The sequence below is a fragment of the Ictidomys tridecemlineatus genome, chromosome 2, assembly GCF_052094955.1.
Source record: "Ictidomys tridecemlineatus isolate mIctTri1 chromosome 2, mIctTri1.hap1, whole genome shotgun sequence".
In the NCBI taxonomy this organism is placed as follows: domain Eukaryota; kingdom Metazoa; phylum Chordata; class Mammalia; order Rodentia; family Sciuridae; genus Ictidomys; species Ictidomys tridecemlineatus.
In genome coordinates this window covers 19,936,467-19,952,385 of record NC_135478.1, presented here as the reverse complement: position 1 = coordinate 19,952,385, position 15,919 = coordinate 19,936,467, and the positions used below count along the sequence as shown (strand labels likewise).

Below are 15,919 nucleotides of genomic sequence, written 5' to 3'. Positions count from 1 at the left end.
TTGCATGCACAAGGCCTTGGGTTTGATCCCCAGCACCAAAAAAAAAAAAAATGTTAAAACACATCACAGACTAAGAGAAAACGCTTGCAAATCATATATCTGAAAATGTTATACCAAGAGAACAACCTGGTTTTGTACCAAAAAGGGGGTAATATATTAATATATTTGAAAAAATACACTATCAAAGAAGAAATAGTGGTGACAAGCAAACATGATTAACACCAAAAGTTTATAAGGAAATGCAAATGAAAACCACAAGAGATACTGCTTCAGTTAGAGTGGCTAAAAGTAAAAAGACTGATGATATCAAGTACTTAGGAGGGTGTGAAGCAATAGAACTGATATTTTGCTGGTAGAAATGTGAGAAGGTGGAGCCCCCCTGTGGAAAACAGTTTGGCTGGTTTCTTACACAGTTAAACATATTACAACAGCTATTCAATTCCTATGCATTTACTCAGTTGAAATGAAAACCCATGGACCTGGCAATCAGGGAAGTTACCACTATTATTAGGGTGGTTAGGACAGTAGGTGACTGTAAAGAGGTACAGAGGCAGTGCTTTTCTATATGTAAGACTCAATCTGGGATGGTAGTGAGGAAGGAGAGGGAGGTGAGAGGGGTAGGAGAGGATGGTGGGATGGAATGGTCCAGCTCTGAGAAGTTCCTTGCTCCATTTCAGCAGACGGATTGAGTGTGAACCAGCCCTGCCCAGTGGACAAATGTGGAAGTGCACATCAAAGCTTAATGCTTTGGGTGGCATCTCTCAAAGACCTCCGGTGGTGGCAGCTAATTTTGGGGATGGGGTGTAGATTATGGACTCAGCAAAGGAATAGAGAATCCCCAAACACTATGAGGCCAGCCTTTTTTTTAAAGAGAGAGAATTTTTTTAATATTTTATTTTTTAGTTTTTGGTGGACACATCTTTATTCTTTTTATTTTTTATGTGGTGCTGAGGATTGAACCCAGCGCCCCATGCATGCCAGGTGAGTGCACTACTACTTGAGCCACATCCCCAGCCTAAGGCCAGCCTTTTTGTCGTACTACAGAAATCTGGGCTCATCCATACTGAGAAGATAAATGACATCTCATAGGAGAGAAAGGAAAGTGAGAGGGAAGGTGAACCCTACACTAGTTTGAGGGCTCCACTGTCCCTAGCCTTGACCTCTCACCAGGCAGTCCTGGACTGGTTTGGGAATCTCCTTTACTCAGGTGCTGGATGCTACTCTAGGAAGGTAGGTAGTAATGCCCATTTTACAGGTAAGGGAATGAAGGCCCAGATAATTTGGCTTATAAATGGCAGAGCTAGGGTTCAAACTCAGTTCTCCTGACTCCAAGTTCCAGCTTTAAACCATGATTCTCTTCACAGAGCGTGTCAACCTTTTTTTGTGTGTCATGGCTCCCCCTGTCTATCTGGCAAAACCTATGGGCCTACCTCAGAATTATGTTTTAAAAATAAGTAGAATAAAATACTTATGATTACCAGTTCTGTTAAAATTGCCAAGAATTCCAGTCTTAATGAAAGATTTTTTAAAGTTGTGACACACAAATATATATATTATTGATGGATATCTTAAATTCAAGATCTAGCTGTGGTTCTGGGAAAAATAAAGTTTCCAGGAAGTGATTATAAATATTTTTAGATGTCTGGTATGATGGTAATGTGAAATGAAACTATCGTGAATTTTATGGGTGAAAGAGTCATGGGTCACATTCCCATGGAAGGAAATGCTAAATTTCCATCAGAGGTTAGAGAAAATAAGGGCATAATCTTGTTCCATCTGAGCCCGAAGATTACTCTTACATGCTAGGTATGAGCCCACCAGGGTCTGTGGACCCTGAGTTAAGACTCTTGGAGTCTGTTGCCTCTGACTCATTTCCCCTTACCCTTGTCTATTCCCAGGCTTCTCTAGAAACCAGCCTGCAAATTGGTAATATCTAGCAGAGAGATCTAGGTGCTCATTAAACAACAAGGCCACAGACTCCACAGACACTTTCTGAGGCCTTCACTGCCTCAATGGTCTGTTGGACCCAGAGATACATAGAGGAATAAGATGCAAACTTCCCTTTAATAAGCTCCCTTCTGGTAGAGGTGAGGTCCCTTAGTAGCTTATGATGAAACTTCAAATGAATCAGCGACAAGATGTGAGGCTCTGGGAAAAGAAGCTTCATCCCATGGCCAGGAAGTCCAGGTGGAGTCTCTAAGAGGCAACACAGGCACTGAGGATGGTGATAGGTTTGTGGGGCAGTGAGCTTAGTGGTTAGGTACACAGACTCTGTCATGAGATGGCTTGGGTTTAAAACATGGTTCTATTGCTTACTAGTTGTAGAACTTCACGCAAGTCTCTCTGATCCCTCTGCTCCAGTTCCTCATTTGTAAATGGAGGTGACTCTGATACCTCCTAGCAGTGGTATAAGGATTAAGTGACTTTAAGTGCTATTAATTATGATGATGGGTTTGATGGCCACTGGAGAAGTGGACAGAAGGGTGAGGCCTTTCTAGATGTCAGGGACAGCTCGAGCTGTGCAGAGACTGGAGCCTTTCCTTATGAAAGGAACTGGGTAGGGACTAGGGGCTGCCAGTCTGATGACCTAAGGTGGAACACAGACAAGCATGCTTTTATTTTATTTTGCATCAGGAATAACATCAAACCTGTGATTTTACCAATATTAGTCCCCAAAACAGGGTTAGACTGAATAATTTAGGTTTTAAAAAGTGATAATTTGATTAGAGAATGCATTCATATGCCCTACACATGGAAAAGGGCCATGGCAAAAAAACAGGGAAGTTGTAGTGATGGCTGCTTTGAGTCACTGTATTGGAAGATGGGAACTGCCTTCATTTAATGGAATTTTCCAGATTCTCCTGGCTCAGCCCAAGAATCCCCCAAACTCTGAATAGGGCCCAGAGGTTGATGCAAACACATGATATGTGGAAAAAGCCCAGCAACACCACACCCTTTAATTTCTAGTAACACTAATAGGCAGGATTTCAAACCTCAGCTCATCACCCAGAAGTGGGTTATGAAATTAGGGTCATGACTAGCATTTAGAAATATGAAACAGATTAGAATAAAAGTATCAAAGTGCATTCTGGTAGTTAGGGTTATTATTACTTTGAGACATCTTCAGGTGTGTGCTTGTGAACCCAGATGACCAATAGAATGCACTTCTTACTGTTGGTTGCAGGTAAAAATATCTGCTGCATTGGAATCAGACCTGGCTTCTCCTCCACTTCTCCTCCACTTCTCCCCACTGCTATCTCACAGTGTGGTCCTCGGATCTCTGAGCCTCAAAGGCATCAAGTGGTTGAGAAGGTGAAGAGCTATGTTTATGCCAGGGTTTCTGATTTAGCCAAGGTGTTCCTGAGCCTGCCTGGATGCCACATCTGTGGGATTGTGTTCTCTGGGAAGGAAGATGAGGATCAGGACAGTCATACTCCTGGGCTTTCCGCAGTCCCCCAGAGTTCCCTTTTCCAGACTTCAAGTCCACACCCAGGGTTTCTGCTTCCAAACATTCCATCACTTTTCCAGTTACAGCGTTTCCTTATCTCTCATGATTTCCTTCTTTTGTGGCCACCCTTCCCATTGTGATATGTGATTGGGTGGAGTGCTGCTCACTCTTGAAGTGGTCTCTCTGGGCTCCATCTCCACCTCTCCAGAGACCCACCCACTGTGCTGTGGAGTTGGAGGGTTTGGCAGGGGCTCCTGGGGACTTTGGCTCAGCAGTTTCTTCCCAAAGACTCATTCCAAGTGTGGCTGAGTGGCGACCTGAAAGACAGTTTTTGGATAGAGTATGTATATAATTGTAATGGGGGTCATCCTGGAACAGCTCTCAGATAGAGATTTGAGTGTAAATTTTAGGTTGAGCTATATTACATTGGCATTTTTTTTCTTTAAATTTGTTCTTTTTATACATGACAGTGGAATGTATTTTGACATATTATACCTACCTGAAGCATAACTTCCCATTCTTGTGATGTGGAGTTATACTGGTCATGGATTCATACATGAACATAGGAAAGTTATGTCCAATTCATTGTATTATCTTTTCTATTCCCATCCTCCTGAAATTAGCATTTTTTATAAGTTAAAGAAGGCCAAATATCAGTAATATCATATGATTCCATATTTGCTTATTTATATTTCAGAATTGAGGATTGAACCCTGGGGGTACTCTCCCAGTGAGCTACATCTCCAGCCCCCGCCTTTTTTTTGAGACTCCATAAGTTGCCGATGGTCTCACTAAGTTGCTGAGGCTGGCCCCGAACTTGTGGTCCTCCTTCTTCAACCTCCCAAATTGGTGGGATTACCAGTATGTGCCACCGTGCCCCGATCTGCTAATATTCTATTTGGCAGGTGAAGTAGACATGAATGGGAGAGTGGAGGAGTGAGAGGAGAGAGAAGGCAGCCAGCAAAAAGATTCATTTTCTAACCACTTTCTCTGTGGGCAGTTGAAGCTTCATCCTCTTGGATTAATTGAGGGAGACAGCACACATCACATACCTCATTATCCTACCAGAGGAGCAAGGAAAGTGAGTATTTATACACACTGACCTCAGCTTTGGTTGGGGGTTCTTGGGAGCCAGGGGCTAGGGACATTATGTTCTTGGAACTGCTGGCACACTGCACTAGTGAGCTGGGGCACAACAGGCATTGTTCACTACAAAGATACAGCCAAAGACACAGCAGCGTTAGTAGGGACTGTTGGATGTCGGCCATGGTGTCCTGAGTACGGGAGGGAAAGGGCACCAGAGGTCTGCCAACAGCACGTGCTGCAGGAGCTGTGCCAGTGCATTCCAAAAGTGCCTCTAGTGTGCACTTTGAGGCTCAAACTCAAGTCGACAAGAAAATGCAATCACTTTTCTCCTGAACAGTTGTTTTCTATGGGACCCCATTCTACAGAACTAGGGAAGTGAAATCTCAGCACTTTGACAGTCTTACCCCTTTCCTAGAATTGCATCAATTCCAGGCAACTGGTTGATGCCTAGACCTAGGATCATGGTGGGCTCTGGTTCTTGGTGGCATCTGTCCTCATGAGCCTCCACTTAGTCCTCATGTCCTGCTTTCCCTGGTGATCACCAGCCCGACACATCCATACTCATAGTAGTCCACCAACACCTTCAGGCTTGACTCTTTATTGAAGGTATCATTTGTTTGCTTCGATGCCAGTCTAGGACACAGACTTGGGCTACCTGTGGCATTGTTCACTTTGGACTCACCATGTTTCAGGTCCCTCTGCCCTTGATTCCTACCAACTTTAGGATTCTGGCCAGGAGGCAGGAACAAGGTCCCTCTGATGTCTACACTCGTCTGTGTCCCTCTTACTTGCTCTTCCCCAGTTCTGGGAACATTTTTAAATTTTGTATGGGCTAGAAAGAGAACCTTAATTTCCTCTAATTCCTGTACTCAAAATCCAAGAGAAAATTTAGAGATATTCCCTAAGGTCTGGCCATTTAGGTGGCAGGAAGGCCATATGGGAGAAACATGACTTAACGTTTTAAAAGGTTATCTTGCCTTAGCCCCCAAGGAACACATCCTGGCCCCAGATGAGACATTGCAGCACTAACCCTCCACAGGTACCCTGTCTACTACTTTCTGCCTTCTGGCCCTGATAGCTTGTGTGATGTAAGAGAGAAAGTTGTTAACTTAAACAATGGGGTCCATGGTATAATTAACTTAGAGTCCATGGTATAATTCAGGGGATCCCTGAATTTGGATGGAAAACAATTAACATTTTAATTTTCATTAGCTCCCTTCATTAGCCTCCTTCAATTACAACCATAGGCAACAAGGCACAGTAATGTCCGCAGGATCTGCCCCAAGGATCTTGAAATATTGTTCATATTCCTCACGGCCCTGGACTGAGTGTGTGTGTCCTTCTACCCTCCATATGTTGGAACCTAATCCCTATTGGGATGATGTTGAAGGTGGAGGCCTTGGGCGGTGTTTTGGAGCCCTCCTGGATGGGATCAGTACCCATATGAAAGACCCCCATCAAGTTCCCTCTTTGCTCTGTCAGTGAGCTCATGGTAAGAAGGCATCACCTAAAGGGACCCTCAGCAGACACCGAATATGCACGTGCCTTGACTTAAAACTTCCCAATCTCCAGAATTGTAAAAAATAAATTTCCAGAATACACAGTTTATGGTATTCTGTTACAGCATTCCCAAGGGACGAAGACTATCACTATTGTGGCAGTTGTAGGATCCATCACTAGGTCGTTTTTCATATGTTAATCTTGATAATGCATATATTGTCATATCATGAGGGTTTAAAAATGTTAATAACTATTTCAGAATAAATATTTAACTTTTTTTAAATTTCTAAGTTGTGGATGGACCCCAGTACCTTTATTTATTTATTTCCAGGTTTAACTTTTTAAGATACATGCGGTTATGGATCTGTAAGAAATAATACAGAAATAATCAAGAGTACTTTCGCCCAGTTCCCTCAGCAGTGACCTCTTGCATAACTGTGGTGTACCCTCACAACCAAGGATTCCACATCGATTAAATCCACGGGTCTTATTCAGATGTTTCAACTTTTACATGCACCAGTTTGTGTGTGTATTTTGTTCTGTATAATTTGGTCACATGTGTAGATTCATGTGACCACCACCACTGTGAACACACGGCACGGTCCTGTGGCTACATGGATCCCTCACGTGGTCCTTTGAAAACCAGACATTCCCCCCTTCTCCCTTCCCTAGGCCCTGCCATCCACAGATCTGTTTTTTATTTGTATAATTTGGATCATGTAAATAATGTCATGTAATGGCATCTCTTACCTTTAGAAATTCATGACTCTCAGAAATACATAAACTGTTGAAATTGGTTTTTTTTTCCCCGTCCAGCACAGTCCTCTTGCAACCCATCCGACTTGTTTGTGAAGATCAACAACTTGTTCTTTTGTCTTATTGGGTGATGTTCCATAGCAGGCATGGACTGATTGCTTAACCATTTGCTTGTTGAGTGACCTTTGGATTATTTCCAGGTTGGAGCTATAATTGTTTTTTTTTCCCCTAAGTGTATTTATTATTTTGGTATTGAGAACTGAACTCAGGGCACTCTACCTCTGAGCTACATCCCCAGCTCTTTTAACATATTTATTGATTTTTGAGAAAAAGTCTGTCTCAGTTGCTGACACTGGCTTCAAACTTGTGATCCTCCTGCCTTAGCCTCCCAAGTAGCTGGAATTCCAGGTATGTTCCACCATGCCCGGTTATAATTTGTATTAAATATATTTTATTTTATATTAAAAGAATATTGTTTTGAGAGGGAACTCAAAGGCTTTGCTGGACTGTCCAAGGGACCCATTGGTACAAAATGTGATTCTAAGGGGAGAAGCATCTTTCCCTTCACATGATTCCCTTCCATCCACAGAGACTGCGAGGGAATGGGAGCAGAAAGGGGCAGAAATCTAAGAGCTTCACCAGGTCCTCTGAGCTCTTGGGGTGATATCTGAAGCAGATAGTCCCTGTCACTGAAGGGACAACCAGAGTTGAGCTGCACTATAATGACAGGAAGTGAGCCTGTGGCCTAGGGTGTCATAAGATGACAAGGCACCCAGCCTCAGGGCAACTTGAAAATTAATCACGTCCCAAACCTCAGGAAAATCTGCCTTTCTCAGGGAGCTTTGAGGAGAGAAAGCACAGTGATAGATGGAGCCCCACTCCTGCATGCAGAGGAATGAGAACAGCTGTAGTAAGTGAGCAGTGGGGAGGATGGGAAGTTCAAGGAGCAAAGGCCCAGAGCTAAAGTGACAGATCCCAGGAACTGTGCAGGGGCCATCCCCAGCTAGGGACAAACCCATTGTCAAAGGACAATGTGATATCAGCTGACACTGATTTCATGTGTTGAGAGTTTTCTTAGTTTAGTTGTAGAAGTGAGGAGAATTCCCTTAGTGATAACCTTCCATCCTCCCATCGCCTAAAACCAGCCATCCATTGGGCAGTTTCAGGTGGAGTTTGTGTTCTGTTTCCTCTTTGTATGCCCAGCCCTGGGTGGTACTGTGGCTTGGGTAGGGATCTGGTAGCCAAGTGCTAAGGAATGCCAGTAGCTAAGAAGCCATTTAGGAGGAAGATGCTCAAGCAGATAGGAAAAGGTCTACAGGAGGAGAATATGTCATCAAAGTTAAGTCAGGTTCCTATCACACAGCCACAGAAACCCACCGTCATCGGTGAAGGAGTCTGGTGAACATCTTCAAACCCAAATCTGATCACACCTTTGACTTTCACTTTAAAGGAAATGCAGAGGATAGAAAGCCATGCTAAACAATACCAGAGGATGCAGTAAACAACATCCAGACCTTGGGAAAATTAATATACAGCAGGAACAACCAGTTTCCTCAATAAATAAGTTGAAAGGGAAAGCATGAAGATGGAGTTGGAGAGGGACTGGGAGATGAAAAACATCTGTCTACAATCATCATCATCTTGTGCAGCTATCGTCTATCTATACACATATATGTATACAGGTACGTCAATCACTCATAACGTGGACTTTATTTGAATTCTGATTCAAATTCATGATAAATGGAAACATTATGGCATTTATATGGGAGTGACTAGATATTTGATGATAGGGATTCAGTGTTGACTTTTTTAGGTGTGACACTGGTCAGAGTCCTTATCTTTCAAAGGCACCTCAAATATTTAAAGATTACATAATATGATTTCTGCTATTTGCTTCAAAATAATACCAAAAGTAGTACGTAGGTGGCAGAGTAGGCAAAAGAGATCGGCTGCTGATTGGTCATTGGTGGGCTGGGTGGGGGATGCTTTGGGAGCTCATTATACCTATCTGGCACTTTTGGAGGTCATATTTCAAATTTGCCATAATAAACAACTTATATAATAAAATGGCAGGAAATATCTGATGAGGAGGGGAAAACATCTGGATTCAGAAGGGAGGGTGCAGTAAACCAACAGGGTGGAGGCTGAGGGTGGAGTTGGGGATAGTCGGGTCCAAATCCCAGCCCTGAAATTTAGAATTACCTAATCACTTTGTGCCTGATTTTCCTCATTTTAAAATGGGGTTGTAGGAGGATGGGACAGCTTAATATGTGTGGGTTTGGAAAGCAGATCTAGTCCAGTCAAGTGCAAGGCAAGCACGAATGAGTATGTTATTCTGCCTTTTGTGCTCTGTCTGGGGTGTGGGCCAGAGAGGTACTTGGGGAGGTTGGGTGAAGAGGTGAAGGAGTGGTTTGGGGAAAGGTCTCCAGTTCTCAACTGTTGATTAGCAGCCAGCTTTTTGAGTTTCCAGAGACACTGAAAGTATTTAAAAGGAAATAACTCTAGAGAAATTAGACTGGCTACTCAAAGCTGGCAGCCATCCACCCACTTCCAAGCCCAAATGCTACTATTTGCCATTCCTGACCTTGAACTGGCTGGGTGTCCAGTTTCCAGTCATGGGCTTGCAGAAGCACAAACATCAATCTCCAAGGGTAAATTCTTAGAGTCAAAACAGGATGTCACAGATGATGGGCTCATGGATATCTCTGAATCCCACCCTCTACAACTGGTCCATGGGCAGGGAAACTGAGCTCCTGGGAATCCTGGGGTGGTGGGATCTTTGTATATAAGAATCATTGAAACTGGTGTTAGGTAAAAGCAGGTAGCCTGGCCTAATCCCCAGAGAAGATATCTGGAAAGCCACACCATAACTCTAAAAAGTAATATATGGCTGGAATAAATGTCTTGATTTCAAAGAAATATATTTACATCAAGGCAAGAGATTGGGATCAGGGGAAGGGTTACAAGCTCCCTGTTTAGTGTCAGCAGCTCCCTCCAGAGGCCCTGAGCACAAGTTCCTATGAAGATGTACTAAAGAGGAGACATCATAGGTCTGGAATGGACAGACAGCCTGGGGGCTGTGCAGAAAGAGGAAATAGGAGAGGTGAGCTGAGAGACATTTGCTTCCTGTTGTGCGGTCAATGGAGCATGATAGGAAGAAGTTGGTCTGAGACTCCGGCAGAACATCTAATCAAAGTGAGTAAATATGGGCACTAACCAAGCTTCTAAATTGGTGGGTAAATTTGTGGTTTAGGAATTCAAGAGTCTTAATGCCCTAGAGGAAGACTTGACAGCCTGCTCATAGGCTCAGCTAGAACGGGATGAGCTTTGTCTCACGAAGACAGAGAAATGGAGAGAAAGAGACAGAGTGAGCTAGAGGATGAGGCAGGGCCAACCAGGCCTCTCCCATCAAAGTGCCAATCTGCAAAGTGCCAGTTGGGTGATGCTGGCAAATCAACTCCTGCTCTGCGTGGGGACAGTGCCAGGTACTCCGTGCAGATGAACAAGACCCTGACTGTGAGGAATTCGCAGTGTGGTAGGGAGATAGATGTGTCCCTAAATGATACAGGAATGAGAGCAGGGGAAGAGAGAGGCCTGGAGAAACTCATGAAGGCTCCCAGTGGGTGGTGGGCCTAGAGCTGAGTGGGGGGGGGGATGGGGGGGGATAGGGTGTGGGGGGGCGTGGGAGGGTGCAAGACAGGAAGGATCCTTTGCAGCCCAAAGGTTCACAGGTGCACACTCCTGGCTCAGCTGAAGAGAGAAGCAGGTGTTTTGAAAATATGATGCTAATTTTCACTGTAACTGTGGATGTAGCCCATATGTTAAGAGTGGAAGTATGTTAGGAAGTACATCAGAACAGTGAAGGAGTCTAGGTCTACTCTAAAGGTGAGGCAGCATTGCAACCCTGGGAGGAGCCCTGTACCCAGCTCCTGACCTCAAAAACTGGGTCCACTTCTCTCCCAGGGCAAACAGAATCCTTGCATGTCTTAAAACAAGAGAAATGTATCCACAGCCTTCTCCCTCAGGCTCACTTCAACACTGGCAAATGTTTCCTTTCCTGGGCTAGAGCTTCTCTGGCAGCTGTGTACTGCCTTGTCTCCTTTGGCTGCCCTTGTAACTGGTGGAGAGCAGCTGGTAATCGTCCCTTGGGTGGAGAGTATTTCCTTTGCAAATTAGGAAAAAACTTTGGGTAGGTGCTGCCAGCTGCCTGCTGCTTTGGCTTCTCAGCCCAGCAGGAAGGGGGATGCAAGCAGGAACAATTCAGGATGTGAGTTTGGTGGTGCAGGAGGGAGGATGAATGGCTGGATGGCAAGTGGCAGGACTAGAGGCCACCTGGCTGGGTTCAACCGTATCTGTAACTTCCTGCCTATGGAGCTCTGACACATGTTCCCTGACTGCAGCCTGTCTATTCCAGGAAAAGGTCCCATCCTTGCTGGGAAGGTGCCTTGGTGAGTTCCAGGGAAACCCAACTACCTGCCAGACAGCGTTTGATGTGTTCTGGTTGGGAAGTGACATGGAAGGCAGGTGACTTAGCCTCTGGAAATGTCTCATTAGAAAGTTGGTGCAACAGGAAGCAGATGGGTTGAGATATTTTAAAAAAGGATGAGACAACTTGATGAGCAAGATAAATAATGATAGTAATAGAATTAAATAAATGCCCTTGAATCCCTATTGATATAAAAAAATAAATAAATTAGGAGAAGGACCAAATTCTTTCTTATAGCAAAATTCCAATTAATAAATATGGAAAGAATGAAGGAAATGGAAAATTGTCAATTGGCAAACACCACAGTAATGATTGATTGTTGGAAAGTATCATCAATGGATACTAAAATTAGTGGGCAAAAGGATGATGAGAAACAGGATAGTTGCATCATTTCCAAGAATCTGTCCACAAAAGTCTTACTAATTAAAAGGAATAAATAGTAATTTTACAGTGGAAAAACTTGGCAGATACTAGCTTTCCTAAATGATCAAAGTTAACACCACCAGTAAAGAGACATACTGAAATTGTGTCCTCTGATATATGATGCACTGAGGACACCCATCACTTCTGTACTGTTCTACCCAAAATGCATAACCCCAGTTAGATCATGAAGAGACATCCTGAAAGAAGTGGACAGCATTTTTTAAAACCATCAAGGCCATGAAACATCAATGTTCACACTAACAGAACATTAGTGTGACAGTTGATGAAATTTAAATAAGATCTGTGTATGAGTCCCTCTTATGTTGCTATAACAAAATACCCAAGGCTGGATGCTTTATAAAGAAAAGAGGTTTATTTAGTTCACATTTCAAAAGCACAGTGCTATTACCATCTGCTCAGCTTTGGTGAGAGGACTTCAGGGCAGATAATATCATAGTGAGAATCCGTGTGGAAGAGATCACGTGGCAAGACAGCATTCTTTGAGGAACTAAGCTACTCTGAGAGACCAACATTAATCCCTTTCAAGGGCAGTATCCCTATGACCTAACTACCTTCACTAATCCCACCTCTTGAAGTCCACTATCTCTTAATACCACTACACTGGGGGCCATGAATCTCTGGGAGGACATATGGCTCAAACCACAGCATTCTGTAAGTTAATAGTATGGTGTCGATGTTCATTTCCTGGTTTGGATCATTGCATTATGACTATATCAGATGTCAATGCTGGGGAAAGCTGATTGACAAGTACACAAGAATCCTGTATATTATTTTTTGCAAGTCTAAAAATAATTTTAAAATAAAACCCTAAAAAGCAGGAGTGGTGAAGAAGGAGCCCAGTTTCTAGAATTTAATTGTTGTCTGAGAGGTAGCCAGGACTTCGTGGCTCTTTTGGGCAACTCTCTGGGCCTTATTCTCTGGAGCAATTGATAATTCACATTTGGCCTGGAAAGATTTAGAGATCCATCTTCCTAGAGGATCCTCTGGTCCCCTCTGTCTGAGTGAAAATTTGTCACGGGCTTTATCTCTACTCTGGGTGGCCTGTGGACCCCAGAGAAAGGCATTGTCTAAGTCCATGTCTACCCCTGGGGACATTCAATTTCCTGATGCCAGCCTGAGGGATCAACCCCATCCTCAATACAGATGCAAAAACCTCAGAGAGGTGAAGCCATCCTCTGTAGGTCACACAGCTGGTAAATACAGACCTAGATTCAAGGCCAGCTCTGTGTGACCTCAATACCAGGGCCTTGAATCCACTTGGCATTACTGCTGTACTGCATCTGCTATGTGTCAAGCAAACAGCGGCCCTAGAATTGAAGGTGTCCGAGACCCTGATCCTGGACCACATGGGAGAGGGACCTTCATACTTCTGAGCATATGCAGATATTTATTAAATCAGTCTCTGCTTTTACCCAGCCCTGGGCTTGAGCTAGAGAATCAGATATGGTCCTTGCTCTGAGAGCTCCTTATCCAGTGAGGACACAGACAACTAAATCTAGCTCTACAGTGCTGGGATGGAGTGGTGTGGGGAGAAGGAGGGGAGGAGAAAAGATGGTTTGGAAAGTCAGGAGTTTGGATTATTGCTGTTACTCTGGTTGAAACCAACAGCATAACTTGGAGAGAGTTATGGCTGGAGGAGACTCCGGGGAGTATAGAGTAGAGGAAGATGGACAGGGGAATCCTGCTGGGGGCATGTCCAGCATCTCTGACGCTGGGTGTGAGATATCTGGCAGTTGGGCTGGAACGCCATCCAGATAGAGGACACAGTCAGACCCTGAGGTCTGGACTGGATGTTATTATCCTTGGTCCAGCTGCTAGGGAGTCATTCCAGAGAGATATGGTTGGGGATACACTTTTTCCAAAGTAGTTAGAATGTCCTTGGGGATTCTCCTCCTTGAAGTGCAATGGGGGTGGGGGTTCATTCAAGCTTGACACATTTGTCAACTTCTGGGCAGCTGATGGGAGGGCTGGGGCTCTAGTAAAGGGATGTCCTCCCCCCACCCCACCCCACCCGCAGTCTTAAAGCAGGATGTGTGCAGCCTGCTGTTTAGAGAGTTGAGAATCACTCCCACAGCACTTCCCCGAGGAAGAGGCACCGGGACTGCTGCTCTCCTCCCAGGCTTGGGTTACATTTCCAGGAAAGTCTTTCTGACACTGGTAGGTTATGGCCATATTCAGGGAAGGGTGGGCCTGCCCAGAGGCCACAGGGAGGGACAGATACAGTGGCCTGGGGAGTGGGCACCAGTTCTAGGAGAGGGAGGCGGTAGGAGAGGTCCTTGAGGAGCTTCCTTTCTGGTGCAGTTTTTGGGATGACTGCCCCAGCACCTGGAGAGCAGGTTGGTTAGCTGGCCTCTCCCCCCTGACTCCCCCTGGCTCTGAGAATCTTATTTGTGGATTTTTTTTTCAATCTCTGAAATTGGGTTCTCAGATCTTGCTGGGGATCACAGGCACTCCCTTCTTTCTTGGACCTCTGTGCCCCTAGCTGTGACAATGGTCTTTAAGGGATTCCCTCCCAGGGTTGAGGTTCCCCAGCACTGTGGTCTTCTTTCAAACAGGTCCCCTCTCTCTATGGACCCTGTACGCTTTTATTACTTCCCAAATCCTCAGCCCGTTCCTTCTGTTCCAAATAGCTGCAGGATCCAGGCAGTCCCTGGATTCTCTTCTCTCCATCCCTGCCTAAGCTAACTGTCTTTTAATAGTTTATTTATGTCAAGGCCTTGGCAGGAACAACAGCTAGCCCTAAGCACTCAGTTAATCATAAAAACCTACCAGGGAGCTGAGAAAACTGTGGCTCAGAGAGGTTAAATAATTAGCCCAGGGTTACTCAGCCAGTAAGAAGTGGATTAATTGATCTTCTGGCTATGTATACCACTCTTCCTGCAGGTAGGGAGGTGTTTCATTTTGAACTCAGCATCCTGCTGAAATACAAATGCAAGGAGTTCTAGTGGTAATATTTCAGGCAACAATAAGGGAGGCAAAATTAATTAAAAAATGTTTAATTAGATAGGGGAAAAAACACTGGGAAAAGATAAAAGATAAAAAGATAAAGATAAATCATTGTGGCTTATCTTGCCACAATGATTCCTCAGAGTGCTGAGCTCTTTGAAGTTGTTTACTTCAAAGTGGGATAAGCTTTGGGAAAACAGTTACTGGTGTTTTTTTTTAAATCAATGTCACCAACATCCCCATTTATTGATAAGAACCAGGAAACATTGAGGAATATGGAGCCCTGGGAGCGTGGGGAGCAGGGAGCCTCTCAGGAGTTAGCAAGTTGACCCCTGCCCTGCTGGGGACCGGAAGGGCCGTTCCCTTTCAGCCAGACTTTGTGATTCCCAAATCCATGAGGTTTGGTGGGCCAACAAATCTTTGAGGATTTCTGGATAAGAAACAAGACAAACAAGGTACACTGAGATGTTTATAAGGGTCATCTCAGTGGGGTGGGATAGTGGGGTGTTTTTAGCCAAATTTTTTTTTTCTATTTTCCCCCTTGTGTTTCTACATTTTGCATTGAACATATATTATTTTTGAAGTCCACAAAATATAGCTTAAAAATTAAAGAGAGAGCAGGCACAGTGAACTGGGAACTGGAGTCCTGAACTCTGGAGCCTGCTCTGCCTGTCTTGCAGTGTGGCCCTGGGGTTTCTGTGAGCCCAGCTGTAATGTCTACTGTCTCCTCCAAAGGGAGCCAGGAAGAAACAAGGACCAGATAGAAAAGTGCCTTGGAAAGTACAGAGTCTCCTGCAAAATGTCAGGTTGGGTTGCTGTTGTTTTACCTTTTTTGGTGATGCTGGGTCTTGAACCAGGGCTTCAGGCAGGCTAGGCAAGCACTCTACCTCTGAGCCACATCCCCAGCCCCTGCTACTGTTTTCACCACAATTTATAAATCTTGTTCTATCTGAATGTGCTGCTCCCAGGGTGGATGATGGACAGGCAGCCTCCCAGAACCAGAACCAGGCAGAGGCACAGTGTAAGCAGAACGAGGCTCTTTGCAGAGGGCCTCTGCTTGAACCAGAAGGCAGACAGGACTGATGGAGTGTGCCAGGCTGGCTCCGGCAAAGGACAAGGGTGCACAGCTTTGGCATCTGTCGGGTAGGGGCATTGCAGTCTCTGGAGGTCATCCCAGCAAGGGGTGGGGTTTCACCTGCACCTGCTGTTCTCCGTCATACTTATTCATGTGTCGAAGGTCTCACGACTATCTA

At 44.6% G+C, this 15,919-nt stretch overlaps 1 protein-coding gene and 1 long non-coding RNA gene across 6 annotated transcripts in view; one reads left to right on the top strand and one right to left on the bottom strand.

The window, feature by feature from the left end:
* Ackr2 (atypical chemokine receptor 2) overlaps window positions 1-15,919 on the top strand; it is a 58,454-nt gene that overhangs the window by 29,377 nt on the left and 13,158 nt on the right. Inside the window, exon 2 of one of the 5 annotated variants that reach the window (XM_040290109.2) lies at window positions 8,241-8,472. The exons of 1 other annotated variant lie outside the window; for it this stretch is intronic. The gene's annotated coding sequence lies outside the window, so the exon portion shown is untranslated. Of the gene's footprint in view, window positions 1-8,240; window positions 8,473-9,845; window positions 9,986-13,737; window positions 13,878-15,919 lie in introns of those variants that run through there. 3 more of the 5 variants (XM_040290111.2, XM_021735024.3, XM_078038047.1) reach the window with 3 other exon arrangements.
* LOC144375023 (uncharacterized) lies at window positions 2,937-6,921 on the bottom strand. The gene is made up of 2 exons (XR_013434317.1): window positions 6,785-6,921; window positions 2,937-3,765 (listed from the first exon to the last, which is right to left on the bottom strand). It is a non-coding gene; the product is annotated as an uncharacterized LOC144375023 (long non-coding RNA).